Raw genomic sequence first — 20,519 nt, 5'->3', positions numbered from 1 at the left:
ACTTTGATTGCCATGTCCTCTCCCTGCCCTCTTGTCCCAACAACATCTTTGCATATTTGTTGGCTGTGACATATGTTGATTCAACAGGTATGTTTTTCTCCACTTGAAGAAAAAGCTGCAAATGTGGCTGTCAGCAGGAGAGAAAAAAGGTTGGGGAAATATTACATATAAAATAGTAGCAATTTAAAGGACTGATTAATTCAAGACCTTGGAACTATAAAAGATTGTTATTCACATGCTCATATCAAAAGATAATCCTGGAACAGCATATTGATTTACATGTTTTGTTGATAAAGGAATTCAAAAACTGCATCCTCAGTTGATTAAGGGGAATTAGGATGGTGTCATTAAGCTCCCTGATTGCACATTAAATTCAGTTCCTTTTTAAGAAAAATGATTTCCTGTACTAAAATATCCTAAAATATGTTGAAGAGAAAGCGAAATGATGTTTGTAATAGCTTTGAACACTTACGGGATATATTGCTTTTCAAAAGCAGCAGCAGTATAATATCTTATTAGAACCAACAAAAATGTGACAAAGTAATGAACAAGCTCTTGAGTTTTCCTGAACTCTTTTTCAAGCGAAATGTTCGCTTATTATGCCAGTGAGTGAGCTTTGCATTAGGAGTGATTAATATTTGAGGGATTTTTTCTTTCATCTGTCAAGCGACATTCAGGCCCTTAAAGGCAAGTGATTATTAGTACATTTTAGGTATTCAAAATATTTCACATTGATTTAGTGATGCTTAAAATGGCCCTAAAGGTCCAACTGGTGATTTCACTCCATATTGTGAAGGTTGAAGTGAGATTTAAGCGTAGGCTTTTAGGTTCACAATCTTATTTTTAGTTACTTTATTTATTATGTCCCACTTTTCTCCCTAATGAGGACCTGAAATGGCTTATAACTTTCTCCCTTTCTCTATTTTATTCTCACAACCATTCTCTGAGGTAGGTTAGGCTGAGAGTGTCTCCCAGCAAGCTTCTATGGCAAAGTGGGGATTTGAATGTGGTTCTCCCATATCCTAGTCCAACACTCTAACCACTGTACAACGCAAATTCGTTATTAACTTTAAGTTGTTTTTATAATAATATTAACAACAACAGGAACAACATTCACTCTATATGCTGCCATTCAGGACAACTTAATGCCCACTCAGATCAGTTTATAAGCATGTTATTATTACCTTCACAACAATCACCCTTTGGAGTGGGTAGGGTTGAGAAGGCTCTGAAAAAGCTGTGACTGACCCAAGGTCACTCAGCTGGCTTCAAGTGGAAGAGTGGGGAATCAAACCCGGTTCTTCAGATTAGAGTCCTGCCGCTCTTAACCACTATACCAAACTGGCTCTAAACTGTACTAAAATACATGCCATATGCCACATCAAAACAAATGTTTGAAACGTGTGTCTTATAAACAAGGCTACCCAACATTAAAAGCCATCAGAAATAAAAGAGACATTAAAATCAAGCTCTTCTCAGCTCTCTTGGAACCAGTTCAAACATAATGTTTCCCATGAATAATGAATAAATTGGGTTAGCAGTTTGTGGAAATGTGTACACTCTCCCCAATCATGGCTCGTAGGAACTTTGAGGTAATGTGTCATAGTGAAATAGCCAGCGCATATGGAGCATAAACCTAGATTAAGTGAAGATGGATCAAGATGGGTAGCTGTGTTAGTCTGTGTAGCAGCTAAAAAGAACACCTATATGACTAACAGCAGGGGTCATTTTGTAAAAAAAGAGCTGGAGGAACTCATTAGCATAACTTATTAGCATATGCCACGTCCTTGACATCACCGGAAGTGTGTAATTAGCATAACTGATTTGCATATGCCATACCCCCTGGCATCACCTATCCTGGCTGTTTTGGACCCAATCCTGGCCATTCAGGGCTGAAATTGGGCCCAAAATGGCAAAAGGGGCTGAAAATGGCTGAAAAGGGGCCCACCACCTGTCAGAGACCCGATCCGGGCCGTTTCGGCCCCAATCCCAGCTGAAACGGGCCCAAAATGGGCAAGGCCACCTGACATGTGACCTCTTTAGGGAACTGCTGGAACTGTGTTCCTGCACGTTCCCCCTCGAAATGAGCCCTGACTAACAAAATTTGTGGTACAATCTAGCTCTATCTGAAGAAGTGAGCTGTGGCTCACGAAAGCTCATACCCTACCACAAATTTTGTTAGTCTTATAGGTGCTACTGGACTCTTTCTAGATTAAGTGGGTCTCAATGATATGGCAAAATTCATGTCATCTTAGAGAATTCAGACATTTTAAAGCCAAACCTAAACTTTTTTGTTTTAAAAAACATAAAATGCATTATTTATATCCTAGCATATAAAATGGTACTAACTGGCACATTTATGGAGTTTTATAAATGTATAGCTTTATACAAGCAACATAGTAAATATACCCAGTACTTGAGAGTGAGTGAGCTGCAAATTGCAGCTACCTTAGTATATTTTTGCCAACTAAGAGATGGGAAAAATAAAAGTTGAAATTAGTAATTTTGTAATAAAGAAAATGTATTATTTGGTCAGAAACAGCCTTGTACTGTCACAATTAAAAAGACTATGTGCATGTTTAGATATAGAGTTAAGCATCATAACAGCAAAAATGATGAGCTCTTTAATTCTTTATTATCAAACACATAACGTTTTCATTGTTGCCAGACTAATTCATATTTGAATTATTCACATATCCTTAAAATATATTGTATATGTCACATATGTTGTTTGTATGTCTATACGTATGTCTATATATGAATTATCATTATCTAATCCTGTTAATTGTCTTGCATCAATTTTTCTTGATATTTTTCAAGTCTTTTAAAGCATTTCACTCATCCCAAAATAAACTATATTTTATAATTTTTTTTAGTGCTCCCCCTCAGAAATCCTGAGGGGAATGGGGAATTTTTTCCCTGATCCCCCCCCCCCCGCAAGACTTTCACATCAATGTGTTCTACAGTAATATAGCCAATAATTGCATAAAATAAACAGACATTTGCTGTCCCCTGGGTGGTCAGGCACCTGAGCTTCCACTATGAAGTTAGGAAAAGTTTAGCCTCTTTTATCAGTAGAGCACAGTAAATAAATATTGTCATTTCCTGCTGTTCTTTGCAAATCAGAGAAAGGGGTTATTCCATTCAATGAGCCAGAGTTGTGAAACTGTTTTCTTGGATTTGGACTTTGTTTGGCTGATTATGGAACCTGAGCATACTGTTCCGTTTTAAAGACTGTTTCCTTCCTATGTAGCCATCAGCACTGGCACCTTGGCTGGCTGCTCATCAGAGCCCAAGCGATAAGGTCTTGCCCTGTTCATCCTATACAAGGTCTTTGTGGAGCCTGGTACAAAGGGAGGGATGAGGAAATGGGTACGGCTGGTGGTCTGGGAATAAACACAGCAATCTAGACTGGAAGGCAGCTAGAAGATGTTAATTACGTAAGGCAGTGGTTCTCAAACTGTGAGTCATTAGGTTGCAAGGCCAGCAGGAAGGAGAAGGAGCAGGGTGAGCTAGTAGAAGAGGCTCTGGTTGGCAAACCTGGATTTGCCTCTTCATAAAGTATGAGATAGCTATGCAGTACGCCTGCTTGTTCAGTAATGCTATTTATTTGTAAATACTAAACATGAAAAATAAAATGTAAACGTCACTGATGTGACATTGCTGTATTTTAGGTTGGGGAAGGGGAAAGTAGTGTGGACTTCCTCTGTTGGAGAAACAATCAAGATTCAGAATGGTACAACAAGCAAGGCTACAGAGTAAGCAGTACATCAGTGTCCTTAGAAGTTTAATTCTTGCTAGGAGCTGTACTATGTTCTCTGACATTATGCTGAGAGCAGGTATTTTTGTTCTTTACAACATTTTTTATTTTTCAACAATTTTTTGATTTAACAAATTTATCAACAGTAAACAAAAGTAAACAAGTTTTAACAGTACAGGTAAATTGGTAAAACAAAAACAGAGAGAGAGAGAGAGAGAGAGAGAGAGAGAGAGAGAGAGAGAGAGAGAGAGAGAGAGAGAGATTTGAAGTGCCTACATGTAGCCTACAATAAAACGTACATATTTGGAGAACCAAAAGTTTCACACTATTAAGGTTACAATAAGAAAGGGTCTATTGGATATTTTTTGCTGGGACCAATGTCTTCTGTAATCAAATGATCTAGTACTGGAAGCCAGTCTTCCCAAAAGTCTGATTGTATCATTGGCGATTCAGAACAACAGATTTGATATGTTACCTTCTCCATGTAATACTGGTCCCAAACTTTGTTAAACCACAGGGGTAGTGTAGGGGGTCTAGGGTCCTTCCACCTCAAAGCGATGGCTGTTTTAGCTGCAGCTAAAAGCATAGCCACCCTTTTCCTTATAATAGTGGGTATATCATAGCTTGACCATAAGTTAAGTAAAATTGTTTCAGGTTTAAAAGGAACTATAATACCCAACATTTGTTTGATAACAGTTGTTACATCGGACCAAAATTTGCTTATCAAAGGACATGTCCACCAACAGTGAATAAAGGAGGTATTTTTGTTCTTGGTGGCTATCATGTTGGACAGGAACCTTGGTGAGCCATCAAGCTTCCCATATCTAGGGCTGCATATATGTTACAGTTCTGTAGAAGTGCAGAATGTGGTGTTGGGTATAGCATGTAGTACCCAAGGGAGCTCAGTTTTGACTTATTCTGGTTGCAGGATGCACTGGGAAGTATATGAGAAGTGCTTGGTGAAAAAAAACTGAAACCAAAGCTCTTGCTCATTCAGGGTTTAGGGGGCTTCAGAGCCCTGACTATCTCCTTGCCCAGAACTTTCAGGATAAATCATGCAGACCTAACAGAATAAATCTGCCTGGTCTATCCCAGGAGAACATATCACCGCCTCCTGCTGCTTAAGCCTGAAAAAAAAGCTGGTGCTGTGTGCATTACCTCAACCCTTAGGAGTTTGTCCTCCAAAGGTTTAGGAAGTTGAGTTAGGCTAAATGGTTTAAGAGCACTTTGACAGAGTGTTAAGTAGACATAAACCAAATACAGGATTGTTAGAAAAGGAAACTGGATAATAACTTGCAAAATATGTTGCTGCAATCCTACTATGCCTGTTGATCTGGGATTAAAGTCCCACTGAACTCAACAAAATGCTTTTCTGAGCAAACAAGCCTAGGATCAGGTCATAGGAGAACTACATAAATGTGGGCAGCCTTGTGTAATCATTCTTGGGTCCCTTTGTGGCTTTTCTGAATGGCTTTTTGACGTGGCTTTCTCCAAGCACTTTTTTTTAAACAGTTCCATATGTTACTGCATTCATTCCAGCTTAGTTCAGTATTACAACTTTGCCACAACTGAGAAACCAAACACTTTCTAAGTGGGGCTGAAATTAAACCTGATGGAAACTACCAAGTTATGCTCTGCTGTGACATAAATGGAACATTGACCATTCTGATGCACATTAAACTACATCTTGTTAATCACATTTTTCCATGCATAGTAACATAGAGTGCGAAGAGTTGCTCAGTCCTGCTGTTCTTAACCATTACATAGGTGATGAATGTGGAGCTGATACCTAGATGGCTGACCAATTTTCATCCTGATATAACAGTATGGCGGGCCCTAGCCTTTCACGTACCTTCTACCCACCCTAAACCTCCCTTCACAGGTTTGGGGCTTCCTAGGCAGGTAAGCCTGGTCGCCACACGCCACCTGTCTAGCCTTCAATTTAGCAGGCAGAGAGCCCTGACCCAAATCTTCACCAGGTCCCCTCTCTTCTCTTCCAGAGGCTTCACCAGACAGACAGCCTGTTCCCTCTATTTACCTCCCCTCTCTCAGCTACTTCCCAGGGCTATTGGGGGAAGGGAACTTAGAGGTTATTTTCTGTATATATACTGCCACCATTTACTTCACTAGGCCCATTTAACATGACCAGAGTGTTTAAGGCCAATTCCAAGTCAGTTAAAACAAAATAACATTAAACTTTATTTTACAAGATGGAACATAGAAGTGAATGGTTTTAAATTCATAAATAAACAGGGGTTAAATAGGGAATGTTTAATGGGAATAACAATGGGGATAATAATAACAACATACTTTGTAAACCACTCTGAGTGGGCGTTAAGTTGTCCTGAAAGGCGGTATATAAATCGAATATTATTATTATTATTATTATGTTACTATGTTTCAGTGTAACAGAGCAGATTAACACTCAGCTGTCTTTCTGCTGCTTCCCTTAGCAACATCCAGAACCCTTCTCTTCGCCTTTCTCTCCTCAATGGACTCCAGCTGTCCCTGGCTCAGCATTCTGCCCCTTCTCATTGGTTGGTTCCTCAGGAGAGGCAGAGCTGGAGCCAGTCTTGTCTGTCACAAACAATTACAAGCTTTTGAACTTGTAGGAACTCTTTCTAGATCAGTTAGTTTGCTGAGCATCCCTGGTATATTTCAAAGGATTGGGGTGCATTAGCATGCACCCTCAGTTCACATTGACACAAGGCAGGCTGTTATGCATTATTACTCTGTGGGAACCAAAGGAGGAAATTGGTTGATTCTGCAAGACTGAAGTTGATGTATCATTGTCTCAGATTATGCCAACAGTATATACGTTGTAAGGAAGATCAGCAGCAAAGCTGTTTCTAAAATACGTATGTTAATCCAACATTACACATTTTCTTCTTCAGAAGATGATAATGAATCTGATAGCCTTCCAGGAACACAACTAAGCCAGAGGTCTTAAAAATAACATTTGCAGAATATCTTGGCTTACACAGACCCTTTTGCCCCCTTTAAAAGAGGACTGTGTGTGCTATATAAAGCATGCTTCTCATAAGGAGCCATCACTTCCTGGTCTTCATCAGCACTTCCACCACAGCCTTGTAAAACTTTTGTTTGTAAAGAGTTTCATTGTTGCAAAATGGCTAAAACAGTTGGGGAAAATATCCAGTAAGTAGAGCAGCTTTTGCAGTAAAACCAGCTCTTGGGAGGCCATGCAACACATTCAGCGTGTCGACATTCTTTGTTCAAAGGTGACGTGGGAGGAAAGAGACTTAATAAATGGAGTCTCCTGGTGTTCAAACTATTTGATTAGCTGTAGCCTTAGAAAGATACTTCTGAAAACTTTTTATCAAGCCATAACAAAATTGCTCCATCATGTACCGCTGCTGCAAATTTATAGGTACTGTACTTGTTCCCAACAAACCATTCATTACTTTTGTGAAAGCCTCAAAAAGCTGTCTTTTTCATGGTTCAAGCGTTTTTTTTCCTTAGTGTGAAATGGGAAGTTTTAGTTTGATTACATATTCTATATTTAAACTAAAATCCTTTTCAAGGTGCCAAAAAGTTAAGCGTTTTTATGGGTCTGCCCAGCAGTATCCAGTTCCTCCTAAAGAGTCATGGCAGTGAAGTAGATAAAACATTTTTTATAATATATTTTTTATTTTGAAAACAGATTAATAATAATAATAATAAAAAAAGGGGATACAGAAAGGAAAAAAGAGATTGTGTAACATAAATTGTATAAATTAGAATATGTAACAGAATATATAAATAACAATATATAAAATACAGAGTATTTCTCCTCAACATCCCCTTCATTAATTTTTTAAGACACTATCTATGAGATACAATGATATTTATTTATATTAGGGTACATTTATATTCAACATTTTTAATTTACAAATTTCATAACTAATCTGTTTTGCAGCTACATTATTAGTTTCATCATTGCCAGATATTCAGTATTACAAACTTTCATCACTTCTACATAGCTAATATAACTTTTAACAAATGAGTAATATATAGCGGTGGGCATGAACCGGGAAAAAAACGAATCATGTGGTTCATGGTTTGTTGCATTTTCACAAACCCTGAACCACGAACTTTCACAAATTTGCCCCAGTTCGCAAACCAGTTTGTTTGGTTTGTGGTTCGTCAATTCCCCAGGCCCTAGAACAACCCCCTTCACACTCAGAGATGCCAAATTCGCTGGGACTCTTCAGCAGGCTTTCCTCCAGTCCCCTTCCAAGTTTGGCAAAGATTGCCTTTTGAATCTCCAAGTTACAGACCCCCAAAACTGGTGCCCCCAGGAAAGTCCCATTAGATATTATGGGAGCTACAAATGCCAACTGACTTACATAGGCTTCATTGAAATACATTGCAGGCAGCACCAAAAAGTTATGGGATGGAGTTAAAGAATCTTCCTCTGAGAATGGAATGACAGCCCTCAGACGTGAGTTATGATGGTGGCTGCCCTATCCTTGCGAGCCGAGATGGTCAACGGACTTGACCACCTCCCTTCTGTCCCCCAGGGGCCAAAGTCTCCAGGGGTGGGGGTGGCCCACAGCACCCCCGTTGTGCCTGGAGGGCGGCCACCGCGTCAGAAAGGGTGGGTTTTGTTGGTGGCTGCCCCTTTCTCGCGGGCCTGGGAGGCGGCCAGTGGACTGCCTCCCTCCCACTGGGGGCCATGGGCTCAGGGGGTGGGGGTGGCGTGTAGCACCCCCTTGTGGGGGATGTTTCACACCTAAGGAGATTGGACAGCCCAGACCTTCTTAGACAATTGTTCTCTGAGTCTGACACTGGCACAGAGACTGGGGTGGAGTTGGAGCCCAGCTCTGGACAACCAACTCCCACTATTGGATGCAGCCAGGGATGGCTGCCATTGGTGGACTGTGGAGAAAGAAGATTTAAGTTGGGCTTGTGGGTAGTTCCCCACCTCAGGTCAGCCAAAACCCACCTCATCGACAGGGTGGCTGCAAGGGAGCCTGAGGGTGAGCAACTGCATCTGGCAGTGGGACAGAGACTGGGGTGGCTCAGAGCCCCTATACCCCCCCCAAGGTCCAGGGAGGGGTAGCCCAGCTGGGGGAAGTTAACCTTTATGAAAGACAATTGCTCTACCAGGGCCAGGGCCATAGCAGGGCTAGATGTGGATGGTGGGCATGGAGCAGGTCCATTAGATATAATGGGAGCCAGCCACAAATGCCAATTGACTTGTGTCAGGCTCCTGGCCAGGTTCATTGGAGCCTAGGAGTGGCACACCCTCCATGTTGGCCTGGACCACACACTTCACGGCAGACCTGTGGATCATCCATCAGCATGGCCACCTCACCCTCACTGCCCACTGGTGGCAACTAGAGGACCCCCGGACCCCCAGGGTAAAATCAGGGCCCTGAGAGGAGGGGACAGACCTGCTGCCGGGCTACAGAGCAGTTCTGCTCCAGATGCAGGGGAGGAACATTGCCGCCACAATCAAGGCTGGACTGAGGGAGTGGACACCCGCGGGTGATGTCCGTGTCTACATGGTCACATTCACCGGTAGAACCGTGGTGGAAGCCATGGATGTCACGTCCCTTGAGGGCATCGGCTGCCTGGCACAGAAGCTGCATCTAGTCATGAGGGATGCTCTTGGGCTGGGTTTGAACATCAATCCACCTGGGACCAGGGAATGTTGGACACGCATGACTTGTTGGACAGCTTCCGGCTTCTGGCTGGCTACTTTTCCAGCAACATTCATTCTTCCGATGTATTGTCGAAGGCTTTCACGGCCGGAGAACGATGGTTGTTGGGGGTTTTCCGGGCTGTATTGCCGTGGTCTTGGCATTGTAGTTCCTGACGTTTCGCCAGCAGCTGTGGCTGGCATCTTCAGAGGTGTAGCACCAAAAGACAGAGATCTCTCACTGAAAACCCCCAACAACCATTCATTCTTCCCATCAGCTCCATGAGAGGTGGGGGGAGGAGGGCGATTCCAAGCACCAGCTCTTCAAAGACATGCCCACTCATTGGAACTCCACCTACATCATGATGGCTTGTCTGTTGGAGCAAAGAAATGTGGTGCAGGGTATCATGTCCTCTGTGCCCATTGTGCAGCTGGGGCGGGGGGGAGAAGAGTTCAGCATTAGCTCCATGGACTGGCTAGCCCTTTCCCAAATGGTCCGTGTCCTGAAGCTGTTTCAGGAGACCACTGACCTTCTCTGCTCTACACAGCCAGCCTGGGCAAGCCACCCCCTTGATCCTTGGGCTGGACCAGGCACTGGCCAAAGAACTGGAGCAGGAGGAAGCCCTTCACCCCAGGATCAGGGACTTGATGCAGGCAGGTGTGGCTGCCCATTTGCATCCTCTCTGCCAAGGGGAGTGTACCCTCATGTAAAGGGAAGCATCACCATGCACAGAGCTGAGCTCCAGCTATGGATGCAGGATCTTCGTAGAGAGGTGTGCAGTTTCCAGGAAAAACTATCTGGCCAGAGGAAAGAGGGCATGGAAGAGGAGACTGTTGGCGGTGGCGAAGGAGGACGAGGCCAATCAGCCCAGCGCCCCAGGCCATGAGAGCCCAGCCAACAACCTCCCTACTGGTTCTTGGTGGTGAGCTGGGTGGTTGGCGGCATTGGGCTCTTGTGGAGGACTCGGCAGAGGTGATGGTGCGAGAGTATCTTGCTGAGCCCCACCAGCCCCCTGAGTCCGATCCTGTGGAGTACAAGCACACAAAGCTGACATCTGGCCTGACTTGTCATCTGTGGCCATGAACCTCCTCTCTTGCCCCCGACCTGTGTCCAGAATGAGCAGGTATTCTCTCACCTGGGAGGCTTGCTCGGTGCCCGCCGCTCACGCCTGGCCCTGGTGGATCAATCGGCCTTCATAAAATTCAACATCCCCATGCTGGGCTACCCCTCACCGCACCTTGGGGATTGAAGACCCAGGTTCCCCCACATTGGAAGTCAACCTCCCCCCCCCCCCCACAATAGCTGTCTGGAGGTATCATAGCTCCAACCCCAGCCCAGCCTCTGTGCCACTGCCAGGCTTAGGGGGTCCTCATTACGGAATGCAATGCTGTTCCCCCATGGTTTGCTTCCCCTCAGGGGAAAGCCTCAGATATGGAGGGGGGGGTTGGAGACACCCTAGATCCCTCTCTCCCTTTGTTGGGACGGCCAGTGTCACTCCCTCTCTCTCTGACCGTGTCACACTCTGGGAGGATCCAAATCTTGAATTCACTCTAAATATATGGTCAATATCAGGAAAATCTCCTTGTTATCTTTAAATAGTCTTGCAGTAGTTCCTGAAAGTTCTCTTCCAAGTTTAGCCTTCCAAAATCTTCTGGTACACTTCTAAAACACAGGTTATTGATTCTGCTTTGGGTTTCCAAGATTTCAGTTCTTTGTGCTGCTTTCTCAGTCAGGAAGTCTCGTCTTTCTAAATATATATCGTTTTCTTTTTGCTTATTTTTAATACTTAGGATTTCTTGTGTTTGATCTTGTAGTTGAACAGTTGAAGTATTGAACGATGTACAAAGGAGTCCTCCGTTCAAATACTTGCTACCAAATTCTCAAATTTCACCTCAATATTTACTTACTTTGATTTTTAATCTTTAATAGAGATGGTTATTTTAGGGCCAATTAGTTATTTCTTTGATTTTTGATACTGGATAAGCAGAGTTTCATTTGGCTTCAGAATCATGAAGTTTAATGCAGGCTTCTCTTTACCTGTTCTCGTTCACTTTCTTATCAGTAATGACAGTTCTTTAAAAATGTATTTTTAAAACAAATTTTGAGACCATGAATAACACCTAATAAACCACGTCCTAAGGAGGGGTAGGTAGGGGGACTCAAAAAGATTTATTTTATAGCGTGTTATTGGATTTAACAAATTTAGCAACTAAAGCCAAAGAGTCTATTTATGAGCACTGACACAGGGAAGTTCTAATTTTGGAATTGCTGGAATATTATTTTATTTTTGGCTCGTGTGACCTTTTCTATAACGAGGTGAAGGTGATCAGCTGATGTTCATCCCATTTTATTCTCATAAAAACTCTTGTGATGATAGACTAAGATAAGAAAATGGCTGATGTGAGGTCTCTAATGAGCCCGTGGAAATATTACCCAGAATATAAAATCAAAGAAATAATAGGCCATAGTAATCCTGAAAAATCCCTTCTAATGTGGATGCCATTTAACACAGAAAATAATAAGGCATTCACACCATGTTCCCCAAGTTGATACCAGTATTTCGTGGTTAAACTTTCATTCTTAATATATAGCAAAACTCTTATCTCATGGTTAATTCAGAAGTAGTTGCATAGAAAAATGGTGCAGAAGGAGTTAAGATTAAGTATATTTCAGATTGATTTAAAGTATTGTAATGGGTACTTGATTTAATGGTAGCCTTGTACAAAGCACTCAAAAGTACAGTTCTGATTTAACAATAAATTGTAGTTTATTGTTACATGAATGAGCCTGTGGGTATCCTGGGTTTAAGTACTTCATGTGCGGCTCAGAAACAAAAACCTCTTTTGTTTGAAACCATAGGTTGTTGTTTCAAGCCATGATTAAATCATCATTTAGCATTGTGGTGTAGAGAAAAGACAACAAATAATAGTTTGTGGCTTGGATATAACCAAGTACTGTTTCCCATGAAAGTGTAAATTTCCATCTTTAATCTGCATGTGAGAGAGCAGCCTATGACCTCTAGGCTCAGTCGCTCAATGACAAACCATGCCAACAGGATTTAGAGTAAAAAATTGTATAAAATCACAGTAAAACCTGCAAATTAGTTTACGCCATTGAAACAAGAATTCAGAAATCCAATTTCTAGTTAAAATAGCTAGCAACTAGGTAGACCAAGTTTTCATAGTGGCATAACATCAATTGTGCCAATTAGGTTAACACTAATAATGTAAAAACATGCTTTGATACTTAAAGGTTTACCATGAAACCAGAATGTAAACTGAGAGGTAACCAGGCAGATCTTCTTTAGTAAATTGTTCTAGTGTGTGCAAGCCACTACTGAAAAGGCCCTGTTTCTTCTTAACTGTTCTAATCTCTATGTAAAACAGACTGCTGAGGAAAGCTTCTTTCCCAGATATCAGGGTATAGGAAGGAAGGCATCTAGTGTTACAATGTGCCTAAATCTCTAGCCCATTTCCTTGCAGAGAATAAGGGAAAAGGCATATCTCCAGAATGGAACGGACTAGTGACTTACTTTATATATATATATATATGAAAGCGGAGAATTCAGAGAATCTACTGCATATATTGTTACAGTGGTAGCTTGAAATAGTACTATGGAAATGATGATTTTACGTAAAACTCTCCTGGAAGGTGGCACTCCTAGTAGCAGTTACATCGCTAAAAAGGCGATCCTTCCAGTATTCTGTCCTGTCCTTTCGTCAGATTTGGAATGCACACTTCACAAGTTAGATAATTAATACATTTTTATTGGATGGGTCACAAGTTAGATAATAAATTTTTATTGGATGGGTCAAGTTAGATGTGAGGAGGGCTCTCCTATATTATGTACACAGAACAAAATCTTTCCGCAAGTCCAAGACTTTGTTCGTCTGTTATGCAGGCCCCCGCAAGGGTCTCCCAGAGGCTAGTCAATCCATCTCACGCTGGATTGTGGCAGCAATCAGGTGATGTTATGCAGTTGCTAAAATTCCCTGCCCGATGACCATTAGGCACACTCTACCAGAGCATAATCTGCTTCTGCTGCATTCCTACGGGGCACCCCACTATGGGATATGCGACCTGGTCGTCGGTAGATACCTTCATCCGACATTATTCCGTGGACATGAATGCCAGGAAAGATGCTGTGGTTGGAATGGCAGTCCTGCATTCTATGTTTAACTGATCATCTCACACCCTCCTCCACTGGTGAGTAGCTTGCTATACTCCCAATGTGGGACTGCACTGAAGACCGAAGACAAAAACAGTGTTACACTTACCTGTAACTGTTGTTCGCCTAGGTCTTCATGCAGGCACACATTCCCTCCCTCCTACCCTGCTGTGAGATTCTCTAATATTCACGGTGGCTTAGGTGGAACTGAGGGAAGAGGTAGCTCCGCCCAGCGACACCGCACTTGGCGGGAACACTCCATGCAGGTGCGTTGCTGGGCTGGAGCGCCCCTTAGCATTTGAGAGCTTGTAAGAATCTTTCCGATGGCTGGCCTGCGCCTGCCTGTGCAGTCCCAAGGTGTGCCTGCACGAAGACCTACACGAACAACAGTTACAGGTAAGTGCAACACTGGTTTTTTGCCATGTCCCACTGCATCAGAGGTCTTGCTTGGCTATAGAGTGGGACATTGATGGTATTTTGTTGACAAATAGTAAAGAGCTTATTAACATAGAAGAGTGCTTTTCCATATAGCGTGCTTCGCATCTTTGTCTTTGAAGCCTGTTTCTCACAAATGCAAGTTTTAAAAACATGGTTGTATTCATTTGAACAACTGTGGTTGATCTGGTATCTGAAAACAGGTAGAAACATGGGGTCAGTCTCATCTTGAGTGTTTAAGGTAATGCTAACACATGCAAAACTGCCTTAGACTGAGTCAGACCTTTGGGGCTATCAAGGTCAGTATCATCTACTCTGTGAGACCTGCGTTTAAATCTCCACTCTACCATGGAAGCTTGTGGCCGGGTGACCTTAGGCCTCACCCACCTCACATGGCAAGGATAAAATGGAGGCAATGAGAACAATGGAAGCAGCTTTGGGTCCCCATTGGGGAGAAAGGTGGGGGTGTAAATGAAATAATAAAATTTTATGTTCCCCTATGCTTCCCATGGTTGAGTTAGGATCAGATGATGAGGCCTTTGGAAGCCTTGATAGGTGTGTGACTTACAGAGTTGGGGAAATTATCTGGATATGATGGAAATAAATTTGAGAGGATTTTATAAAATATGAAACAGATGGGGCCAAGTATTTTGTACAGGCTGCTTTCTAATGACAAGAATTTGTGGTTAGATGAGAAATCCACTCAATTGCAGCTTAGACCTTATGCATACATTTTAAACTTTTTTCCTGAAAGGAAAGTTCATAAGGCGCCTTATCCATATCTGTTTTGTAGTTATCAGAATTGTTCACAGACAATTTCAGCTGTAAATCTGTTATTTGAAACCAGGAATTTTAGAAATGATATTTCCACAGTTGTGTCCCCCCCCCCCCCAGGAGTTAACATTTTAATGACAAATACTCTCATTTCTGCTGGTAGGTTTGGTTCAGCCAAAGTAGTTCTTCTGTTTTCTCCAGGAAAAACATGGTCACTTAACGTGGCTTAGCTTCTAGTCTACTGAACTGGCAGTACATTATTAACAAGGTAGGCTTTTAGTGTGGGCTTGAGGCTGTGCTGTGGTCAGACTTCTGAGCCTTCACTCTGCAGACCAAGAGTGCCCCACATTCACTCTTTGCCACTGAGGCTCAGGGCTAATCGGTCCAAAAATGATTGAAATAAGAGAATTCTTTTGCTTAAGCATGGTGCTTCACGTTGAACTACAGATTTTTAAAAAGGCATGCTGGTTCCTTTGTAAATTAATCTGTTAAATAGAGATGTTAATGTATGCTTATTCTAACTATACAATTTTCCTAAAAATGGTACTGCTATTCCCCCCACCCCCATAGTTATAAAAACTAGGAACGTGGCCTGCTGCAGCAGTACTTTTTACCATATACATGATACATTTGGAATTCCAGGTCTTCTTGCTTAGTCAGAAGCCTTTGGCAGAGCTGAATGGTTGTATCATGTGAAGCTAAAACTTGGGTTGTTGCAACTCTTGTGTTCTTAGCTGAATTGGGGGTAGAATGCTAATTGTTGTGCTCCCCTTGGGCTTGTTGGTATGTGTGTGCATATTTTTGTTAGGGCGCTTAGCAGGTACTTTTACCTACATTATTTGTTTTAAAATCCATCCCCATGAGCTCCATAACACATAAAAACGATGCATTCACAGATCATGCATCATCTAGAAATAGAAGAATCAATGCCTTGCTTAGTCTTTGCTTGTCATTTTAAAGTGATAAAAATAGATAAGATACAACTGGAGATGTAAAATTTCACAGCCATAGGAAAAAATGTTTTGTTTTTGGAAAAACTGGAATATTTGTTAGTTACATTATTAAATCTTGGGATTGCATTGTTACTTTCTTATCAAACCTAGTTTAAGTTTACTAGCTTAACAGTAGAAAAATGCATAACTTATAACTTGAAATATAAATGTACATCATCATAAGTTTCTAATATAAAACTATGGCAAGACATTTAAAAAGCAAGCCATGGACATAATGAAACTATTGGTACTCTTATAGGACAAAATGATTTAACTGTTGTGACTTACTGCAATTTTGTTGAGGGTATTGACATTACTATTTGCAAGCCCTCTTTTAATGTGCAGAATTATAGTACATTTTTGTCTCCCTTTGTGTGTGTGTGTGTGTATCTGAGCGTTGGCATCACTATTGGCAGAAAAACAGCCCAAAGCTGGGACAATAAATATATATGTGGGAAAAAAGCTTCCTAAATAAATGGCAAATTAATACACAGAGTTAGTATGGGGAAAGCAGCCTGATATCCTGTATTCTGATCAGTTAGTCTAGGGAGGAAAAGAATTTCATCTTTTGTTGAAAATTATACATCACTGCATTCTTTTGATCTGCCTCATTAGCAGAACAGTTTCACAATAAGATTACAGGTCCCACAATGCTTTGACAGAGTTTTCCTTATATCACGTTAGGAAGGAAAACAACAGTAGGGATCCAGAGGGATCCATCCAGGTATACGAACAGTGAAATCCTAATCAGAGTTACTCCAGTCTGAGCCCATTGATTTCAGTGGGCTTAAACTGGAGTAACTCTGCCTAGGATTTCACTGTAAGTACGGGAAGCAATTTCAGTTGCCTTTAACAAAAGGAGTAAAGTGGAAATCATTTAAAACTGGTTCACACCAGCAATTCTTCGTGCACTATTAACTGTTCAGATCTAGTCACAAAACATTATTCTGCGGAGAAAAGGTTTAGTGAACCCTAGAAATTGGATTTGATTTATGCCAGAAAATCTGCCTTTTCACTGCTTGAGATTTTCTATGGAAGAAAGCCACAGCCTTTTACCAAGTGGTTTCTAAGGAAACATCTTATAGCAGAGCATCTGAAAACAATTTGGTTCTTAATGAGAAATAGTTCTCACAACGGTGGGAAAATGTTGAGTGAAAAGAAAAGCCTTCAAGATTTGGCAGTTTCTCCATAAAGACATTTAAATGAAAGTGTGCTGCAGCTCAGTTTATGAAATTTCTACATGGAGTGGGCTTTCATCACCCACCTTTCAAGGGTCCATGTTCTGGTTTTAGATCTCTACCTCATCTTCCTGTAGCTAAATACTACAGAGGGAAATAGAAATGCTTTTTAAAAAAATGCATTCAGCCTAGAAAGGTTTGTGCTATATTCTCAGTTCATAGTTAAGTGAGGGGAGCTCTTTGTGGTCAGTCAGGGGGCTCCAACCAGCAGCCCCTGTTCTTCCGATGGTTGCCTCTTAGGTAATCCATTTCTGGCTACAAAGCAGAGGAAACATCCCCCCCCCAAAAAAAAACCTGTATTCCTTTGTTTTTGCCTGTCGTAGTTATAAATAATCTGAGGTCCATCCTAGGTTTTTGCTTGAGCACCAGCCTAGAACCTTATGTATTTCCTAGAATCTTGTGCATTTGTGCCTTTCAGCCTGTTTATTCCAACTCTACTCTTAATGCTTACCTGCTTCTATAGATGTAGTGAGCCAGAAAAAAAAACCCTGGAAAAATTCAAAGGGAAGGAGTGTCCCACTGGACTTGTCCCCAATTTTTCCAGTGCAAGATAATAGGAAATTTGGGATATTGGGGAATATCCATGACTTTTTTCCTCTTAGGAGTTAATATTTTTAGGGCATGGTTTTCTTGCTCAAAATGCTTTCTAAGAACTATCTAGTTATTCACAGAATTAGGTAATTCCTATATTGCAGTTATATGGAACATTTTCAGATATATCATTTTTGTTTTAAATTTGACTAGTATGATGCACCCTTAAAAAGGTCAGTGTTTTCCATGGTCTAGATCCAATGGTGCTATTTCACTGCTATAATATCATTTAAGCTAACTGAATGGCATTTGTATGTGGGGAAGGAGATTTTTTGCCAATTACTCTCTCCCATTACAGACCCCATTTTTTCCAGGTTGTCTGTGAGGGTTACCTTACCACCTGGAGCAGAGCTCAGGAGGGTAGAAAGTTCTGTAATATAAGTTTCCCTCTACTTAGAGTGTTTTGGATCCCACCAGTAATGTTATGTTCAGCTTAATATGCCATACTATATAAAGAGGATTTTAAAGTTCAAATACTTTACTATACAAGTTATGGTTTCTATTTTCAACTTTTATTCTTATTTCTAAGATGTCAAAAAGAAAGATATGACAGCTTAGGTAGCATAAGGTCAGCGGTTTGCACTGTCTTTAGTATCTGATACATTTTCAGTTTTGTTCTACCAGAATTGAGACACTTGTGCTTCTAAAAGTTATAAATAGTACAATTGTATATGCTGACAGGCAGTGCATGATTTATGTTAAATGAGTAAATAAGTTAAAGTTTGAAAAGAAAAATTAACATATATTTTAATTTTCAGTTTTGTTTTTAGAGGGAAAAACGGGGAACCTCCCCCTCAGTTTCAGATGTGTAGAAAGTGTGTGTGTCTACCAGCTGCCCTCCCAGACTTGCAGTTTCCTTGTCTATCTTTCTGATTGCTGCTCGATTTCTTCATTTGAATGGACTCTTTGGCCCAAATTTTGACCGTGATTGTCCCAGACTGTGATACATCTGTGAAGACCTTCCCTCCTAGGGTTGGATTTGCTCTTGTTTTGCATCTCAACACTATTCCCAAACCTTCCAAGAGTTGTACTTTCAGCCTTCAGCTGAATATAGGTCAGCTTGAGAAATTCTTGGAATAATGACTGAGGGGGGCATTTTTTGAGCTAGCTTCACTAACGTTGGGGCAACCCACTCCTGACTGGCCCCTAAAGATCCCCCAAATCTCAAGAGAATTGGACTCCATGTCCAATTCTATGGGCCTCTGAACAAGTTGCCTCCAGCCACTTTCCATTGTTTCTGACGGAAAAAATGATGATTGAAGAATCCCTAGACTCTGGAGATCTGTTGTAATTCTGGGAGAGCTCAGGCTCCACCTGGAATTTGGTAGCCCTAGCTAGATATGGATAGTGCTGATACTGTGTCAGTAATAATGTTAATATACGGAATAATTTTTTTCTGTTATGCTTTGTAACAATTTTGTTATGCTATAACAGTTCAGCATCTCAGAATTGTGGGTTTTAGAAGCCAGTTGAGGTATGGACAGAGAAAAATGTATAATGAATTAAAAGAGCAGAGGAATGACATCCAAGAGTTACATGCTAGCCTTTGAAATAATCCTTTTCTTGAAGAAAATGCATTCTGAAGAGATTCTGGTGCCAAAAAAGTAATGAAATATTCTAGCTTGAAGTATATAATCTTGCATTAACCATAGCTGCAGAACTGTCCGCAGCCTGTGATCGCTGAACGCTGATGTTTATGGTTTCCTGTTCATCATGCTGTATTTTTCCATTGCTGCCTTCTTTTTTTCCTATTGTTCCTATCTTTCTAACATGCTCCCCTAGGTGTGCCAAATGAAAATTTCAAAAGTGAAGGATATATTGAAAATGAAGTATGTAAGGCTGGGAATGATCCACTACATTCTATCCATGGTGAAGAATTCCCTTGAGTAGCTGCAATCACTGTGAAAGAATCTGACATAGATTACCTTTTCATTCATTGTGCCTTGCTATGCCTCAGTTCAGAATTTTCCAAGCCCTTGAAAAGCCCTCTGAGCTGATTACTGCACAGTCCAAGGTTTGACTACTGCCCCTTACTGCATTGCTCTTATTGCAGCATATTCAGTTATGTAGGTAGTAGGGACCTACCTACAGCAACAGATAGTATGAACTATATACAATAGTATAGTCCACATATCCATTCCTAACCCTTTCCTCCATGCTTTTTGAGAGTTGCTGTAGCATAGTGATTAAGTGGTTGGGCTCTGAGTCAGCATTCTGCTGGTTTGAATCCTGCTACTACTGTGAAATCAGTAGGTGTCCTTAGGTAAGCTGCTCTTCTCAGCCCAGCTTCCCAACTGTATTGTGGGGATATTTGTTTGTTTGTTTGTTTGTTTGTTTGTTTATAGTCTGTCTTTCTCACTGAGACTCAAGGTGGATTACACAGTATGAGTCAGTACAGTCAATATCAAAGACATATTCATGCAAATTTGCAAAGATTTAAAAAGCAGCAGAAATCCAGTACAGAGCTGAAGAAATGCTAAAACAGAGCATAAGCAATAACACTGACTATTCACCGTTCTGAGTGGGCACTAATCTGTCTAGAAGAGCTGTACATTAAGAACACTGTTATTATTATTCTTTCTGAATAATTTTGTTACAATATAGCCCTATTTCTTTGCAAAAAGCCCTCTTGAATAATTCAGTTTTGTCTAGTTTGGGGAACACAAGGGGGGTCAGAGCCTTCCTGACCTTAACAGGCAAGCCGTTTCTTAGGGTGGGAGCTACAACAGAAAAAGCATGTGTACAGGCAGGGTGGTGCCCACAGAAGACCCTACTCAGATGAGCAAGGCTGTCATGGCAGAGCATGAGGGACAGGCAGTCCTGCTGGTAGGAGGGACAAGACCAAGAAGGGCATAAATTGACAAATTGTTAACCTATATTTACCATGTGTGGTTCAGCTCTGGGTACTGGTTTTTA

General features: G+C 41.3%; 1 protein-coding gene across 2 annotated transcripts in view; it reads left to right on the top strand.

The window, feature by feature from the left end:
- Positions 1-20,519, top strand: part of LOC129331143 (uncharacterized oxidoreductase ZK1290.5-like) — a 98,187-nt gene that overhangs the window by 1,008 nt on the left and 76,660 nt on the right. The gene's annotated exons all lie outside the window — the stretch shown is intronic.

Source organism: Eublepharis macularius, chromosome 5 (assembly GCF_028583425.1).
Source record: "Eublepharis macularius isolate TG4126 chromosome 5, MPM_Emac_v1.0, whole genome shotgun sequence".
In the NCBI taxonomy this organism is placed as follows: Eukaryota; Metazoa; Chordata; class Lepidosauria; order Squamata; family Eublepharidae; genus Eublepharis; species Eublepharis macularius.
The sequence above is the reverse complement of the archived record's forward strand: the minus strand, read 5'-3'. Positions and strand labels throughout refer to the sequence as shown.